The following is a 15,991-nucleotide window of genomic DNA, read 5'->3' on the forward strand; positions in this document are numbered from 1 at the left end:
ACCTTTTCTTACTAACTCTTCTACAACTCAAATCTAAGTAAAGTAAAAGCTAATCCAGAGAATGTCCTGTCACTGCGAGATATATATGCAGACATGATGCTTAAGACCTGAGTTATCCTTTGCTTTAATCATTCCATTAAAGAGCTTCGTTAATCTGGGCTTGCTGCTTAGCCGTATAACACCTTTCCTCCCTTGTTACTGAATAAGTTAAGTAACTTGAAGTTTTCTAGTTAAAAATTTCCCTGTTAGTGATTAGAAGCTAATAGGTTACAGATAGAATAAGCATAATCATATTTATCCAAGTGTATGATTAGAAGGCTATCAAAGGAAGACGGCCCTAAAAACACAACAGGTATTTACAAATGTGGGGATAGGGAAGGGAGGTGAGAGGCCAGGTCCTCCTCAATTGAGAACCACTAGCCTAGGCAGATAGAATCTATAGAAGAAAGACATTAAGGAAGCTTTTGATGAGTGCTGGGGCCGAGGGAAGATGTAGGAAGCAAAGCGCCTTCAGAGCGTGGAAGTTCCAGCAAATAAATGCTAGCTGCCAGATTTTGAACCTGCCGTGACATAAGGCTGCATAAAAGCAGTAAGCTCGTAATCTCAGTGAATTAGAATTTTCAGACCCCAGGGGACGGAGATCTGCCAGGAAAAGCCAGACCCCTGTCGGCCAGGCAGGTAGATAAAACCAGCCAGTGATGCTCAGGAGAAAAGCCGCCTTGGAAGGAAGAGCCTGCATCAAATGCACCCCTAGTGTCCCACTCAAGACACTTGCCAGATTTGAAGCATCATGGGGAGAAGCCCAAAGAGCCAGACTCCAAACTCCATTTCACACGAGGAGCAAGGACTTGCCAAGGAAAATACCAAGAGGGCTGCACCCTCGAAACAGGAACAGCGTGGACTCCGTGTAAACTACAGCAACAGCTGTTTGACCTGGTTTAATGCCGGACTGGATTTAGCTCCAGTCATTCTTTATGCCTAACACAACAGAGGAAAATATTTTCAGGCACAAAAGAGCCTTCTCTGAGACTGGCAATGTTCTTTATCTGATCGGAGAGGTGCCTACTTGTGGGAATTTAAAATGTTTTCAAGTTTCAGATTTTAGTGTACTTCCTTGCGTTATGTTACATTTCAATTTAAAAGTATAATGATAATAGCAATAACCATAATTATGTATGAAGTGCCTATAAATCCATCATCCAAAACAAAGCTTGAGTCTTGAAAATACCATGAATCTGATCATCCTACTCACCCTTCTAGCCCCTTACTTCTGCTTAAATTCCATGTTATCTCCTTGCTTTTTCTTTTATTTAGTTTCATTGTGTCTATTTGTATTCCCAAATTATATATACAGGCCAGTTGTTACAAGCTGCTTTTCATTTGAGATGTTTAAATTAGTTTGTCATTCTCACCATGTGTCAGTACCTTTCAAGTAATATGCCTCAAGGACAGTGGTCTGTAGCCATTATTCCCACTTGCCACTTATTTCGTTGATAGACTTCGTGTGTGCTCTAGATTTTTGAGACCATTTTTTGGGGGGGGGGGATTCTCCCCTTCAGGAAAAGTTGAAGTTGTCTTTTCTGTCCTCCATTTATACTATGTTACCTCTAGTGGCTATAATCAAATTGTCTTTTATTCCTTGCTATTCATATGACCATATATCAGTCATTTCTTCCATCCCATTAGTTTTATTTAAAACACATTATATATTGTCCCTCTTTTATAAATTGTTCGTTAGTACTATAATGGCATTAGTTGGTTCTCATTTTGCTTTCATAGCTCTGCAATCTTATTCCAACATATTATTTTGTTTTATCAGTTTGTATTTGAACAAAATGATGTACAGAATACATACCAAATTCATTTTGTCTGTGAAATAAATCACAACTGGGGAGCTGCTTCTGTTTCTTGAATTATACCTTTTTTTTTTTCCAGATTTGACTTCTCCCCTGCATTTAGCATACTTTGTACAAGCTGTTTCTCTCTCTCTCCCTATTATCCTGCATTTAGACTTTCCATTTTCATTGGAAAATGGAGGTCACTTCTCCTTGACATCATTCACATCTTTTCTAGGACCAGATTCTTCCAAACATCAAGCTTCAGTCTGACTTCTACTTTTACCCACATGTCTTTAGCCCAAGGGCATTGGAATCACTGAGCAGAGCACTGGCTTCCGGTAAGAGTGACCTATTCACAGGCATTTGAGGTTGACTCTTGTCTGCCATCTTCCTAAATGTTCATACCTAAGATCCATTCCAGCGAGCCTGGGTTGTGGCTCATTCCTGTAGACCTTAGCTCATTTCCCATTTTGAGTAATGCACTAGAATATGGGAAGCCACGAGACATGACAAATCCTGCAAAAAGTGCAAGCCTGGGAATAACACAAAGACTGAAGAATGACTCCCCTTGCTTCTCGCAAACCCTGACATAGTGAATGCCCTTGCAGCCGTTCTTACTGAGACAGAGTGCTGCTCTGTGGATGTATCAATTATCCAGAGTGGTCTATTCATCCCCCAGTTATCACACTGAAAAGGAGAAAATAAAATAAATGGAGCAAATGCCAATCTTGCTTGGGAATTGGAAACAGTGTAATGTTCCCAAGGACTAGTCCTAGAGAAGAGAGGAATGCTAGGACGAACTCTGGTCACAGCTCTGAACTCTTTCACCTAGTGTGCTGCTTGTTTGGAGACTGTATTTGGCAAAAGCAAAATTCCTTTGATGAGGAACCAGTGAAGTCAAACCATGGTCCACGAGGAGTTACCACATACACATTTTGAGCACATACATCTCCATGAGGAATGCCTTGACCACCTTCCTTATCTAGAGACTAAGGCTGGGTGATAAGGGATAATGGTGATTTGTGCCTTTTTCTTCTACAGCTGACACATTCAGTATGGCTTCTCCATTCTTAATTCAGATCAAAGTGTTCAGTGCTCCTATTGACCCCTGCATTCATGTGGCTTCTTAAAGACTAGGTTAAACTGCTTTCACTTCTCTTAGTCCTACAATCTGACTCTGAGGCCACTGAAAACATAGGAAAACCATCAGAGTATAGGGACACAAGAAAGGATAGTTCATAGCACAGAATGCTTCAAAGAGGTTAAATCACATGAGAGAAAAATGTGTCTTTCTGTTCTTAACCAAAAAACAATGATCTTTGCTAAGTTTTAGGGGAGGTTAATTGTAACAGAGTGCTACGTGAACAGGGATAAAGAATAACATCACATTCAGTGTCACAGGCTGCGGGGAAAGGAACAAAATTGGGGAGGGGGGAAAGAGTGGAGGAAACTTTATCTTCCTAAAGACAGGAAAAACATAAGCATGCTTACATATTAATGCAAGAAAGTCAGGAGGGTTCTACATGAGAGAATGGTTGATCTGTGGCAAAATCAAACAACAATTAAAAAAAAAAAAACGTAAAGCCCCTCTAGTCACACGAAGAGAAGAAAACAAGGTATCTCTTTCCCCCCAATCTAAACAGAGATATAAATACCCAAAGCCACTACTAGAGTAACTGTATTGTGCTGCTCACATTCTTAAGACTAGGAATTTCATTATAAAGCCTTTTTAATCACATAAAGATGCTAAGAATTTCTTGTAGATATTAAAAAGGTCTTAGCAAACAGAACTCCAGTGTTGGCTGGCACTGAATAAAGACAGCTCAGTGTAGAACAGATCAGTCAAACATGAACAAAGCAAAGAGAAGAGCGTCCTGGCCCATCTTAATTAGCACGTCTACAAGTGCACACCAGGTTTTAATTCTCTTTAATTAAAAAAAAAAAAAACTTATATTGTTATGGTATTTTTGTTACGGATTTTATAAATGTTAAGGCATGCCTTGATCCGTGAAACTACAATCCCCATCAGGAGACAGTGAAGTACCCCCAAAACCTCCCTCTTTCTATGCCGTTGCAGTAACAACCTCCACAAACCCCTCACTCCTTGCACTCACCTACCTGGTATGTTTCATGATAGGTTGTCTTTTCAAGCATATCCTGTAAATGAAATCTTATACTGTGTAACTTTTTTTGAAACTGGCTTATTCACTCAGAGTCTTTGAGATTCATGCAAGTTGTAGCTTGCATCAACAGTGAATTCTTTTGATTGCAAAGTAGCATCTCCTTGCATAAATGTACCATATTTCATTTTTCCACTCCCCTGATGAAAGACATTTGGGGTTTCTAGATTTTGACCCAGTGATGTCACTCAAGGATATTTATCCTGGAGAAAGGGAGGCTATGTTTAAAAAACCACTGTATACTCAAACATTTGTAGCAGCTTTTTTCATATTCGCAAAAAAACCTTTTCAGGTGAGCTTAATAAAGATATGTGGGAATTTAAGTGTATATATGGATCATATATATATATATATATATATATATATATATACACACACACACACATACATACATATATGTGTGTGTATAAATTCCTCAGGTTGACTATGATAAAATAAATACGGTTCTTGGGGAGTCTGGGTGGCTCAGTTGGTTAAACGTCCGACTTCAGCTCAGGTCATGATCTCGCTCGCAGTTCATGAGTTCAAGCCCCGCATCGGGCTCTGTGCTGACAGCTCAGAGCCTGGAGACTGCTTCGGATTCTGCGTCTCCCTCTCTCTCCGCCTCCCGCACTTGCTCCCTGTCTCTCTCTCTCTCTCTCAAAAATAAATAAACATTAAAAAAAAGAATATTTTAAAAAATAAATAATAATTATAGTTCTCACTCCAGAGACAGCATCCAGTAATTATTAAAAAAAAAACAACACTTGTTATCTTCATGAAACTACACTAAAAGTATCTCATTTAGATATAGTTATACTTATCTGAACTGGACAGGCATTACCTGACTGTTTCTGTCAAGGTTCTTATAAATGAAAAGAAACAAAACAGATGTTGCACCTTTTACAAACGTAGCCTGAGCCAGGGGTTTCAAATTTCTTCCACTGTTCCTGTTGCTCATAACAGAAGGAAGCCTCATAAAGGACCAATTTATGAATATTTTTAAAATAATATAATCTATATTCTACTGAAGTTAGCAAGTGGAGAATGATAATAGAAACTGCCCACAATACATATCCTCATTTCCATGGGGACAATGTGTGTTACGATTTTTAAAACTACAAATTTGCATGTTGGTTCTGCTTTAATAATGATAATGTTTACCAGATGCCTGGGTGGCTCAGTTGGTTGAGTGTCCGACCCTTGATTTGGCTCAGGTCATGAACCCAGGGTCACAAGATCAAGCCCCATGTCAGGCTCTGTGCTGAGCATAGGGCCTGCTTGAGATTCTCTCTCTTTCCCTGCCCCCCTCTCCCCTGCTGGCACTCTGTCTCTCTCTAAAATAAAAATATGAAAAGAAAAAAACAATGATAATGTTCTCAGTTTGTATGTCAGTCCTAGTCCGGTGAACATTCTTTAACCTGTATAATGTGATTTTTGTTTTCCCTTCAGTGTCAGCATCAACAAAGGATAGATTTGCAAACATAAGCATATGCTCCCATATCTTTCTTGTATCAAAGATTCTTTTTATAAATATTTTCTTTTGAGGGAGAGAGAGAGAGCATAAGAGTGAAGATGGGGTCAAGGGCAGAGGGAATCTACAGAGCGCTACATGGGGCTTGATCCCATGACCCTGTGATCATGACCTGAGGTGAACTCAAGAGTCAGATGCTCAATGACTAAACCACCCAGTCACTCCTCGAAGATTCTTAAGCCATCCCAGGAATTAAACTCTTGGAAAATGTTATTTAGGATCACACAAATCTGGTATTAAAGAAAGTAGATGTTTCAATTCTATAAGGTACACTATGACTCCAAGCATCCTAATTTGTTGACCTCAAATATTTTGACATTGTCATCTAAAAACTATACCTCCTTAGACCCTTGGTTATTTCTGCCAATGGCATGATTATTGAGGTCTTGATGACTCTGTCCCCAAGAAAAATGATACAAAAGATAAAAGTGGTGACAGGATAATAATAGGAATACTTTCAAGTTATGGTAATATTAGTAACGACAACAGAAATCTATACCTTGAAATTTAATGGACTATTTTCTTTTCCCATATTATTCCTTTTAATAGGTCAAGGTGCCCACTCTAGTCCTCTGTATAGTTTCTGAGAGAAGGGCCCACATGCACATGAACTTGGTTTAAATAAATGGTAGAATATGGTCTAGTAATTATGATAACTAATTAAATTACTCTCTTAAAAAGCTGGTCCATTTAGTTCATTTCCTCTTCCATCCCCAAAGTAGCTGCCTACATCATTATTGCTGTGATTTTAACGTTTACCTGGGAAGAGCTCCTGGGGAAGGTGTTAAAAGAGGAAATGTCCTCACACCAACTCTAGACTAAAAAACAGATCATTTGCTCCCATAACCATCGAGAGCTTGAGTGGCCACTTTTCTCCCCAAGGCTCTTACAGTAATGACATGTGTTTTCAGGCTGTGCTTTTAAAGAAAAGGCTTTCATAAACTAATTCATTTATCAATGAAAATTCCAAACCCAACATGATACATTTTTTGTTTACATCATGACATTTAGATCATGGATTTCCATATCACTTTCTCAATCAGTCTCCATCTCAGAATGCACACCTCCTTGCTTGAGCGTCTCCTCTCTACTCAAAAGAAACTTTGATTGCGGGTCAGCCTTTAACATGAAATCATACATGCTTCAGTGTGAAGCTGTTCTTATGTTTATTGTGGAGGCATGCCCAAAAAAGATGGCCAGTTTGCTTTTATGACAAAGAGGCTCTTTCCACTCCCACCGCCCCCCTCACATTATCACCACAGCTGCTAATATCTCCATTGATAAGTGTTAAAGTCAACCTAATCATCATTGCATCAGCTAGAATGATTTCTCAAATACAGTTGCACAATGGAGATGGCTTTTTTCAAATTTTTTTAACATTTATTTATTTTTTGAGAGACAGAGCATGAGTGGGGGAGGGGCAGAGAGAGAGAGGGAGTCACAGAATCTGAAGCAGGCTCCAGGCCTTGAGCTGTCAGCACAGTGACTGACGTGGGACTCAAACTCATGAACCACTAGATCATGACCTGAGCTGAAGTCGGATGCTTAACTGACGGAGCCACCCAGGTGCCCCACGAGATGGTTTTATTTTTTTTTTAAATGTTTGTTTACTTATTTTGAGAGAGAGAGTGTGTGCATGTGTGTGTGTGTATGAGCAGAGGAGGGGCAGAAGAAAGGAGGGAGGGAGAGAATCCCAAGCAGGTTCCACACTCAGCCTGGAGCCCAACTTGGGTATCGATCTGACCGTGAGATCATGACCTGAACTAAAATCAAGAGTTGGACACTCAACACCCAGGCGCCCCTTGGAGATGGTTTTTAATAAGAGTTCACTTTAGTCTTGTGTGTATACCTTTTTATGAAGCCAAAACAATCTGCAAATCCTGTGTCATAGATGAGGAAGAAAAGATGGCCTCCAGTTTTCCTGAATAAAAATGGAAAACACACTAAACTTAAAGTAGTTAAATAATTTGTTGCCAATAGTCTAGAAATAGGAGATGGATGTGAAATATTGTCTCATAGAGTTGACATTTTAGAATTAAGCATTTACTATACTGATAAGATAATTTCTTAATATTCCTCACAAATTTCTATATGAAAAGCAGATTACTGTCATAAAATATAAATCCAGTTTTTACATGATGACACTGAGTCTGTCTTGATTTTAAGATTTATATTTAAATACTTCTGAGATGCACTTTTGTTAAATATTAGTGTTTCCCTTAACCAGGGGGTAAAGAAAGTCAAACTAATTTAGTTCCCTTCAAGTTAAGGGGCCCACAGTCATTGTTCCCCAAGATTTCTCACCTGAGCATATTGATCCCAAATTAAATTGTGTTTCATAATGTTTTTCCTTCTGTTTTCAAACATTATGACATAGAAAAGATGAACTTTGACCTAACAGCATTTCTTTCCACTCCTATTTTTCTAGTTAATGTGATTCTCATAGAAGGTTTCAGCAGAAATCTTTGGAACAGCTACTGCAATATTAACACATACAAAGAGATGACAGATTAATTTTTAAATGCATGGAATGGAAATTTGGTAATATTATGAAAATTACTTTTTTAGAGTCAATAAAATGCATATGCAGATGTGTATTTCTAATCTGTTCAGTGGATAAATTTGTTAGTATTCTTCACTAGTGCTGTTGTATTTGGCTTTCTTTTTCTTTTTTTTTCTGATAGGCAAAAAAATAAGTATAGCTATCTAGCATCATAAAAGACTAAAAATATACACTATCATACTTCCATTTCATTAGTGTATTTCATACATTTTAATGAACAAATGCTTTTTTTCTCCCTCAAGGAGTACATTATTTATACTGTCACCATAATATACATTTTTTTAATTTAAATTGACAAATCTAATTGTCCATCCTGATTTTGTCCTTGTATTTATACACTTAGATCAGTGAAAAAATTACAATTTCTCTGTAAAACTGAGTTTTTAATTGAAAATACACATTTTCCCAGTTGGTTATCTATCATTCTTTTTGACCTCCTTTATGCTCTTTTCCAAGAAAATATTTTATGGTGCTTTCAACATTCACCTAAATGTGTGACAAATTTCACACCTTTATTTTATAATAAAGCTGTATTTTGTTGAACTTTCTAAGAGAAATAATTATATAAAAAACCATCAATTATTAAAACACCAACTCATATATTCACTGAAATGTAGAAAAAACAAAAAGCTCAATGCATGGGTCATTGATATCTACTTGGTTCTTGTGACAACTTTGTTTATACTTTTTTTATGGAGCATCTCCTGCATTTGTGCTACTTGATAGGGACCACGCTGATTTTACTTGAACATACAGTCAACACTTAGAATTCAGACAGACTTCCAGCTGAATTCCAATAAATTTTTAATGAAAAAATAAATGAATTTCATTTTTTACCAATGCAATTGTTTAGGAACAAGACATGCATCATAGATATTTCTATCAGCATCAATCACTAAACTTTATGCAAGTAGAATTATTTTCCTACTGAACATTTGCTGCTTTGTTATTCCACATTCTAATCAAAAGCTAAGCTTCCATTAGCCAAAAGTAATGCTGTCGTTGCATTGTATGTTTTGAAGACTGCAATTTCTTCTGGTGCAGAATATAGAATAATTTCTCTTTGCCCTCCTTTCCTTTGTATTCCTAAACCAAGGGAAGCACTTTGTAATGGGATGGAGGCAGATGTGGCTGAGGTGGAGCCATGGACTACATTGTGCCCCCACGACCCCAAGATTCATATGTTCAAGTCCTAACCCTACAGTAACTCAGAACTTGTGTAAATAGGCCCTGCACAGAGGTAATTAAGTTAAAATCAGGCTATCAGGGTAGCCCTAATGAAGTCTGACCAGTGTCCTGATAACAGGATGAAACTTGGACACACGAAGAGGTACCCGGGATATGAGAAGGCAGAGGAAGACCATGGAAGACATCAGGGGATGGCAATGTCTGCAAGCCAAGGAGAGGGCTGACACCTTGATCGTGGTCCTTCAGCCTCTGCAACTGGGACAAAGTACATTTCTGTTGTCTAAACCACTCAGCCTGTGATATTTTCACCCCCAGCCAACTAATGCAGATTTCAAAAGCTCCTAATCACCCAAATGTTTTTGACAAGATAAAGACCAAATTCATGCAGGATCCGCGATGCATGTCAGAAGTTGCCCGGGGCCGGCCTTCACACACCCCTCTTCCATGCCGACAGCGAGGCAGGGGGACCTGATGACTAGAATCAGAGGAGCTCTGTGTTAAGACCTCTAGTGGAAGGACTGTGTCCTCACAAAACTTTCTCATTAGCTGAATTCTCCCGAATAGTGGTTGTAGAATAGCAGTTCTCAAACTGGGGGCAGAAAACCTCTGGGGTTCCATGACAACGACAAGGTCATCATTTTCTAGCTTTATACACTTAAAGCAAACAAACTTTTGCAGCAGATTGCAGAATGAGATGTGAAAATCCAGCTATCTCCTATTAAGGCAGACATTGAAGAGATCTGCAATGATGTACTATACCACCATATTTCTTAATACATTTTTAGAAATAGGTAAATTGCAGCTATTTCCATAAATGAGTGCTCTTTGTGTTAACATGTTTCTTACTTTGAATTAAACACTTTAAATATTCTCAGAATTACTATATATTATGATAAATGTCGATAGATATAATCCATATAAACAAAAGACCTTTGGTGTTCCTAAACATATTTTAGAAAATACAGGATCTTGAGATGAAAAAAAGCTTTAGAACTATTACAGTAGAATTATTATTTTTTAAATATTTTATTTCTTTACCTTAAAATCAATGTAAAAGATATTAAGTATCATCTTCAAAATGTTCACTAAATTGAGTTCTTACTCCAAAATTATACAGCTATTATATACAGGTATATGTGTGTGTGTGTATGTATGTATATAACCATATATATATATATATATATATATATATGGTTATAGAAGACAGTTTTCTAAAAATGGAGATGTTCATCCTTCAGAAAACATAAACAACTCAATTAGAATCGGCTCATTAATCAGAATGAGCAGCAAAAAACAAAAATGAGAGTATATACAACAAAAGCTATTTCACAGTGATGGAAATTATCAACAAAACAAAAAGATAACCCACTAAATGGGAGAAAATACTTACAAATAATATATCTGATCAGGAGGTGATATCCAAAAAAATATATAAAAAGTTCATACAACTCAGTAGCAAAAAAAAAAAAAAAAAATGGGCAGAGGATCTGAACAGACATTTTTCCAAAGAAGGCATACAGATGGCCGACCAACACATGAAAAGATGCTAAATATCACTAATCAGGGAAATGCAAATCAAAATCACAGTGAGATACCACCTCATACTTGTCCGAGTTGCCATTATAAAAACAAACAAAAAACCCCACAAGAAATAATAAATGTTAGTAAGGATGCGGAAAAAAGGGAACCCTCATGCACTGTTGATGGGAATGTAAACTGGTGCAGTCACTATGGAAAACAGCTTGGAGGTTCCTCAAAAAATTAAAAGTAGAACTTCCATATGGTCCTGCAATTGTACTTCAGAGTATGTATCCAAAGAAAAATGAAAACACTAACTCCAAAGGATATATGGAACCGCATGTTTATTGAAGCATTATCTACAATATCCAAGATATGGAAGCAACCGAAGAGTCCATTAATGGATGAATAGATAAAGAAAAAAATATAGAGATATAAATAGATATATATAGAGACAGATACATATATCTCTATATATAGACATAATGGAATACAACTTGGCCCTAAAAAAGAATTAAACCTTGCCTTTTTTGACAACATAGTTGGATCTAGAGGATATAATACTAAGTGAAATAAATCAGAGAAAGATAAATAGGATATAGTTTCACTTATATGTGGAATCTAAAAACAAAATGAACAAAACAAAACCAGACTCATTGGTACAGAGAACGGACTATGGTTGCTGGAGGAAAGGGGTGGGGGATGGATGAGACAGGTGAGTGACCATCAAGAAGCACAGACTTAAAATTCTAAAATAAATCATGGAGGGGTGCCTGGGCGGCTCAGTCGGTTGAGCATCTGACCAGTTCAGGTCATGATCTTGTGGGTTTGTGAGTTTGAGCCTTGTCTCAGGCTCTGTGCTGACAGCTCAGAGCTGCCACGGGGACATAAATCATGGGGATATAACATACACCACAAGGAATAGTTGATAATTTATAGGGTGATCATTTTGTAATGTATATAAATGCCAAATCAATATGTTGTACACCTGAACCTAATACAATATTGCATGTCAAAGTATACTAAAAGGAGTTTAAAAGAAATAAAAATAAAGTATGCAGGCAGAAAAATAATTACTTTTAAAAAATCTCAATCTAAAAACCTAGGATACTATTTTCACTCCTAATCTCCTCATAATCATTCAACAAATCACGGCAGGGCTAATTTCAATCTAAAACCCAAATTGAAACAGTTTCACCATCGGCTATAACAGAGTCTATGCTACTATCATTTTTCAAGTAGACTATAATAAAGCCTCATTTCTTACCTTTTCCTGCACTCCCCACCTCACATAAAATTCTTTCTCCACTCGGGGCGCCTGGGTGGCGCAGTCGGTTAAGCGTCCGACTTCAGCCAGGTCACGATCTCACGGTCCGTGAGTTCGAGCCCCGCGTCAGGCTCTGGGCTGATGGCTCAGAGCCTGGAGCCTGTTTCCGATTCTGTGTCTCCCTCTCTCTCTGTCCCTCCCCCGTTTATGCTCTGTCTCTCTCTGTCCCAAAAATAAATAAACGTTGAAAAAAAAAAAAAATTTAAAAAAAAAAAAAAAATTCTTTCTCCACTCAACAACAATGGAGAACAGAACAGAACCATAAATAAAATCATTCCTTATTCAGAACCACAGTAATTTCTCATACATGTGGCACAAAACGTTTTAATCTCAGGCCTATGAGATCTTAATGAATTGGTTCCTGCCGTGGTTGATTGACTATAAAAATAACACGAATACCTTTTTTTCTCCTTTTGGAATATATTTTGCAAATACTCCCCAAAGCTGATCATCTATTTCCTCATTCCATAAACCTAGGTTTGCCTTCTTCTTTTTTTTTTTTTTTTCTTTGAGAGAGAAAGAGAGAGTGAGGAGGTTGGGCATAGGGGCAGAGGGAGAGATTTCATCTTAAGCAGACTCCACGCACAGTGCAAAGCCTGATGAGGGGCTCAATCTCACAACCCAGAGATCATGATCTGAGTCAAAAATCAAGAGTCGGTTGCTCAACCAACTGAGCCACCCAGGCACCCCTAGGTTTGCCTTGTGATTTACTTTATCTGGTAGAAGGCAGCAAAGTGAGGTCATGATGGGTTCATGCCTAGAACACAACAGGTCCTGCAAGTTTTGCTTTCCCTCGGACCCCTACCTCTGTCATGAGCACTAGCCTGAGTTGGCCCACTGCCAGACTCAGTAGAGGGAGTAGAGAGGCTATCCTGGTGGAAGCTTCCTCAACTGACTAGTGAAGATATGACTTACCAGGTGACAGAAGATATATAATCAAGCCCAACAGAGACTGATTGACCTAGGCTTATGGCCTCATGTGAAATAATAAATGCTGCTTGTTTTAGACTACTCAGATTTTAGAGTGATTTGTTATGAAGCAAACCCTAACAGATACACCTGAGCACCTGTCCAAGTTCATTTCAAACCAATGGCCAACAATCTCCTTTTTCTCCAGTCTCGATGGCCTCCCTTGAAATCATGCCTCATGTCTCTCTCTAGTCTTTGCAATGGCTGTTTGCTCTCTGCAGATCTCTTAAATGAGATCTTTCCATGGATTTTTTCTCACTTTCTTTTGCCTTTTGCATAGATCATCCCCTCAGAGAGGGCTACATAATCATTACCCTTTTCCCTCACCATGTAATTTTTTTCTATAGCAATTATCCCTACTTGATATAGATTGTATGTTTATTTTTCTCATTTTCCCCATCCTAGGATGTAAGTTCTGTGGGTGCAGTGATTTTGTATGCCTAGGACCTAAAACTGCCTAGCACATGAACTCAATGAATAAATCAAAAAAAATTCTGTATGTAAAGACCCTATATTTGCATAGTTTAGAGCCATGTATTAAGGACATTATATTATTTAGTAGAAATGAATAAATTTATGTTTTTCTCAACTGTGTCCATATAATAATATTAGCTCAAACAAAAACCCTAGCGAAAATTCAGTTATCACCAAGGACTGCTAGACAGATTTAAAAAAAGAAAAATTATTGTTATTCTGTGTCAGATTTAAGTTTACCTTTTTAAAGGAAAAATGCAAAGACACATCAAAATTCTTGATAACAGTGTTGGTAGATGATAAGAGGAACAATTACATTTCAGAAAGTCATTTAAATAAACATGTAACTGAATTTTTATGATTATTTCAAAATTTAGTGTTTTAAAGCAACTTACACCTTAAAACTACTGATGCCCCATAGATGACTTCTCCCTTATTAATAAAAATGATGGACAACATGCTGTAGTGACTCATGCAACAACTTCCGGAGATCACCTTGGGTGTTGGGTCTGAAACAGACCTGGACAGCCTTGCTTGGATATTAAGCTTTATGGAACAACAGCTCTTCATTTGTTTCTACTTTGTATGGAGAGGACAGAACTGCAGACAGAGAGAAGTGCATTTTCCACAAACCACCCCACGAATGGGCAGTGATAGTCTCATTAATGTTTGTAGAAGCTGCTATCCTTAATCTCTGAACACATCACTCAGTGTCCCCGTGGTATTCAATTCTCCCAATGCCACGTTCATGACACGACTCGGGATAAGGATATAGGCCGCTTGAAAAAAAAAATATGGGCTTGTGTTTTAGCAAAGTTTATTTTCTGTTTTGTGCCCACCGCCCCTTAAAACTTATGGACTCATTAACAAAGACCTGAAGCAAGTTTTTTCCTATGAGACAGGGTAAGGAGACAGGAATATAATTGTTTTCATTTCACTGTAAAGAAAAAAACAGAAAAATATTTTTAAAATAAACATACAAACTCAGTCATCTTCTGTTCTAAACCCAATGCCAAAACCAAGGAGTAAAGGACAAATTTGGCAATTCCCATAACATCTTATACAGTGTACTGTGACAGCATTTGGAACATCCAGGATATCACAAAAGGCCTAGCATTTTTTTGAGAGAGAAGGAGAGAGAGAGTGGGGGGGGGGGGGGAGGGTAGGGCAGAGGCAGAGGGAGAGAATCCCAAGCAGGCTCCACGCCCAAGGCACAGCATGATGTAGGGCTCAATCTCACAACCATGAGATCGTGACCTGAGCCAAAATCAAGAGTTGGACACAACCAACTGAGCCACCCAGGCGCCCCAACATTTTTTAAAGTAATCTCTACACCGAATGTGGGGCTTGAACTCACAACCCTGAGTTCAAGAGTCATATGCTCTACCAGCTGAGCCAGGCAAGCACTCCTCATAACATTTTTAAACTATCTTACAGAAGTTACTTCTATTTGAATACCTCCAAATTAACACGTCATGAAACGTTTTTTAGCAAAATGACAGAGAACTGTTTCTCTATGTTCATTTGATGATGATAGAGATACAACAGTTTTGAAAATCCAGTGTTCATTTCCTTTTAAAATTTCAAGTTAATTATTTTCCAGTCATATATTTTACTGGCTCAGAAATCATGTATTGACATGTAGGAGGTAAAAACTGGTGATGGAGGGAGAAGTGAGAAGGAATGCCAGCTATCTAGCTCCAGTGACTAGATACCATTAACCAAGATGAGAGGACATAGGAAGGAAAGCAGATTTGAGATAACCACAGTGAACTTGATTAATTCAAAAGAACATTATGGAATTTTAAATGCCAACAGGATTCATAGAGAAGTTTGGTGCACAGTTGGACACATGTAGCAATCTGAGGAAGGAGGTCTGGACAAGAGGTAAAGGATAGGAAATCACCTCTGTTTGTCGTTCAAATGAACAAGGTTCACTTGCTTAAAGAGAGGATAGAGCATAATTGCCGGTTGGGGGCTGGGTCCTTATCTGCAGACTGAAAAGTGCATGTGGATGAAACAATGGAAACAATGCTCCCTTTAGATGGGGCGTCTGGGTGGCTCAGTCAGTTGAGCATCCGACTTCAGCTCAGGTCATGATCTCACGGTTTGTGAGTGTGAGCCTCTCGTTGGGCTCTGTGTTGACAGCTCAGAGCCTGGAGCTGCCTTCGGATTCTGTGTCTCCTTCTCTCTCTCTGCTCCTCCCCTGCTCACACTCTGTCTCTCTCTCTCTCTCTCTCTCTCTCTCTCAAAAATAAGTAAAATATAAACAAAAAAAAAAGATTTTTAGGCAGGTGCCTGAGTGGCTCAGTCAGTTGAGCAACTGAATCTTGGTTTCTGCTGAGGTCATGATCTCAAGATTTATGGGAGCAAGCCCAGAGTAGGGCTCTGAGCTGATGGTGCAGAGGATGCTTGGGATGC

Source organism: Panthera leo, chromosome B1, assembly GCF_018350215.1.
Source record: "Panthera leo isolate Ple1 chromosome B1, P.leo_Ple1_pat1.1, whole genome shotgun sequence".
NCBI lineage: Eukaryota > Metazoa > Chordata > Mammalia > Carnivora > Felidae > Panthera > Panthera leo.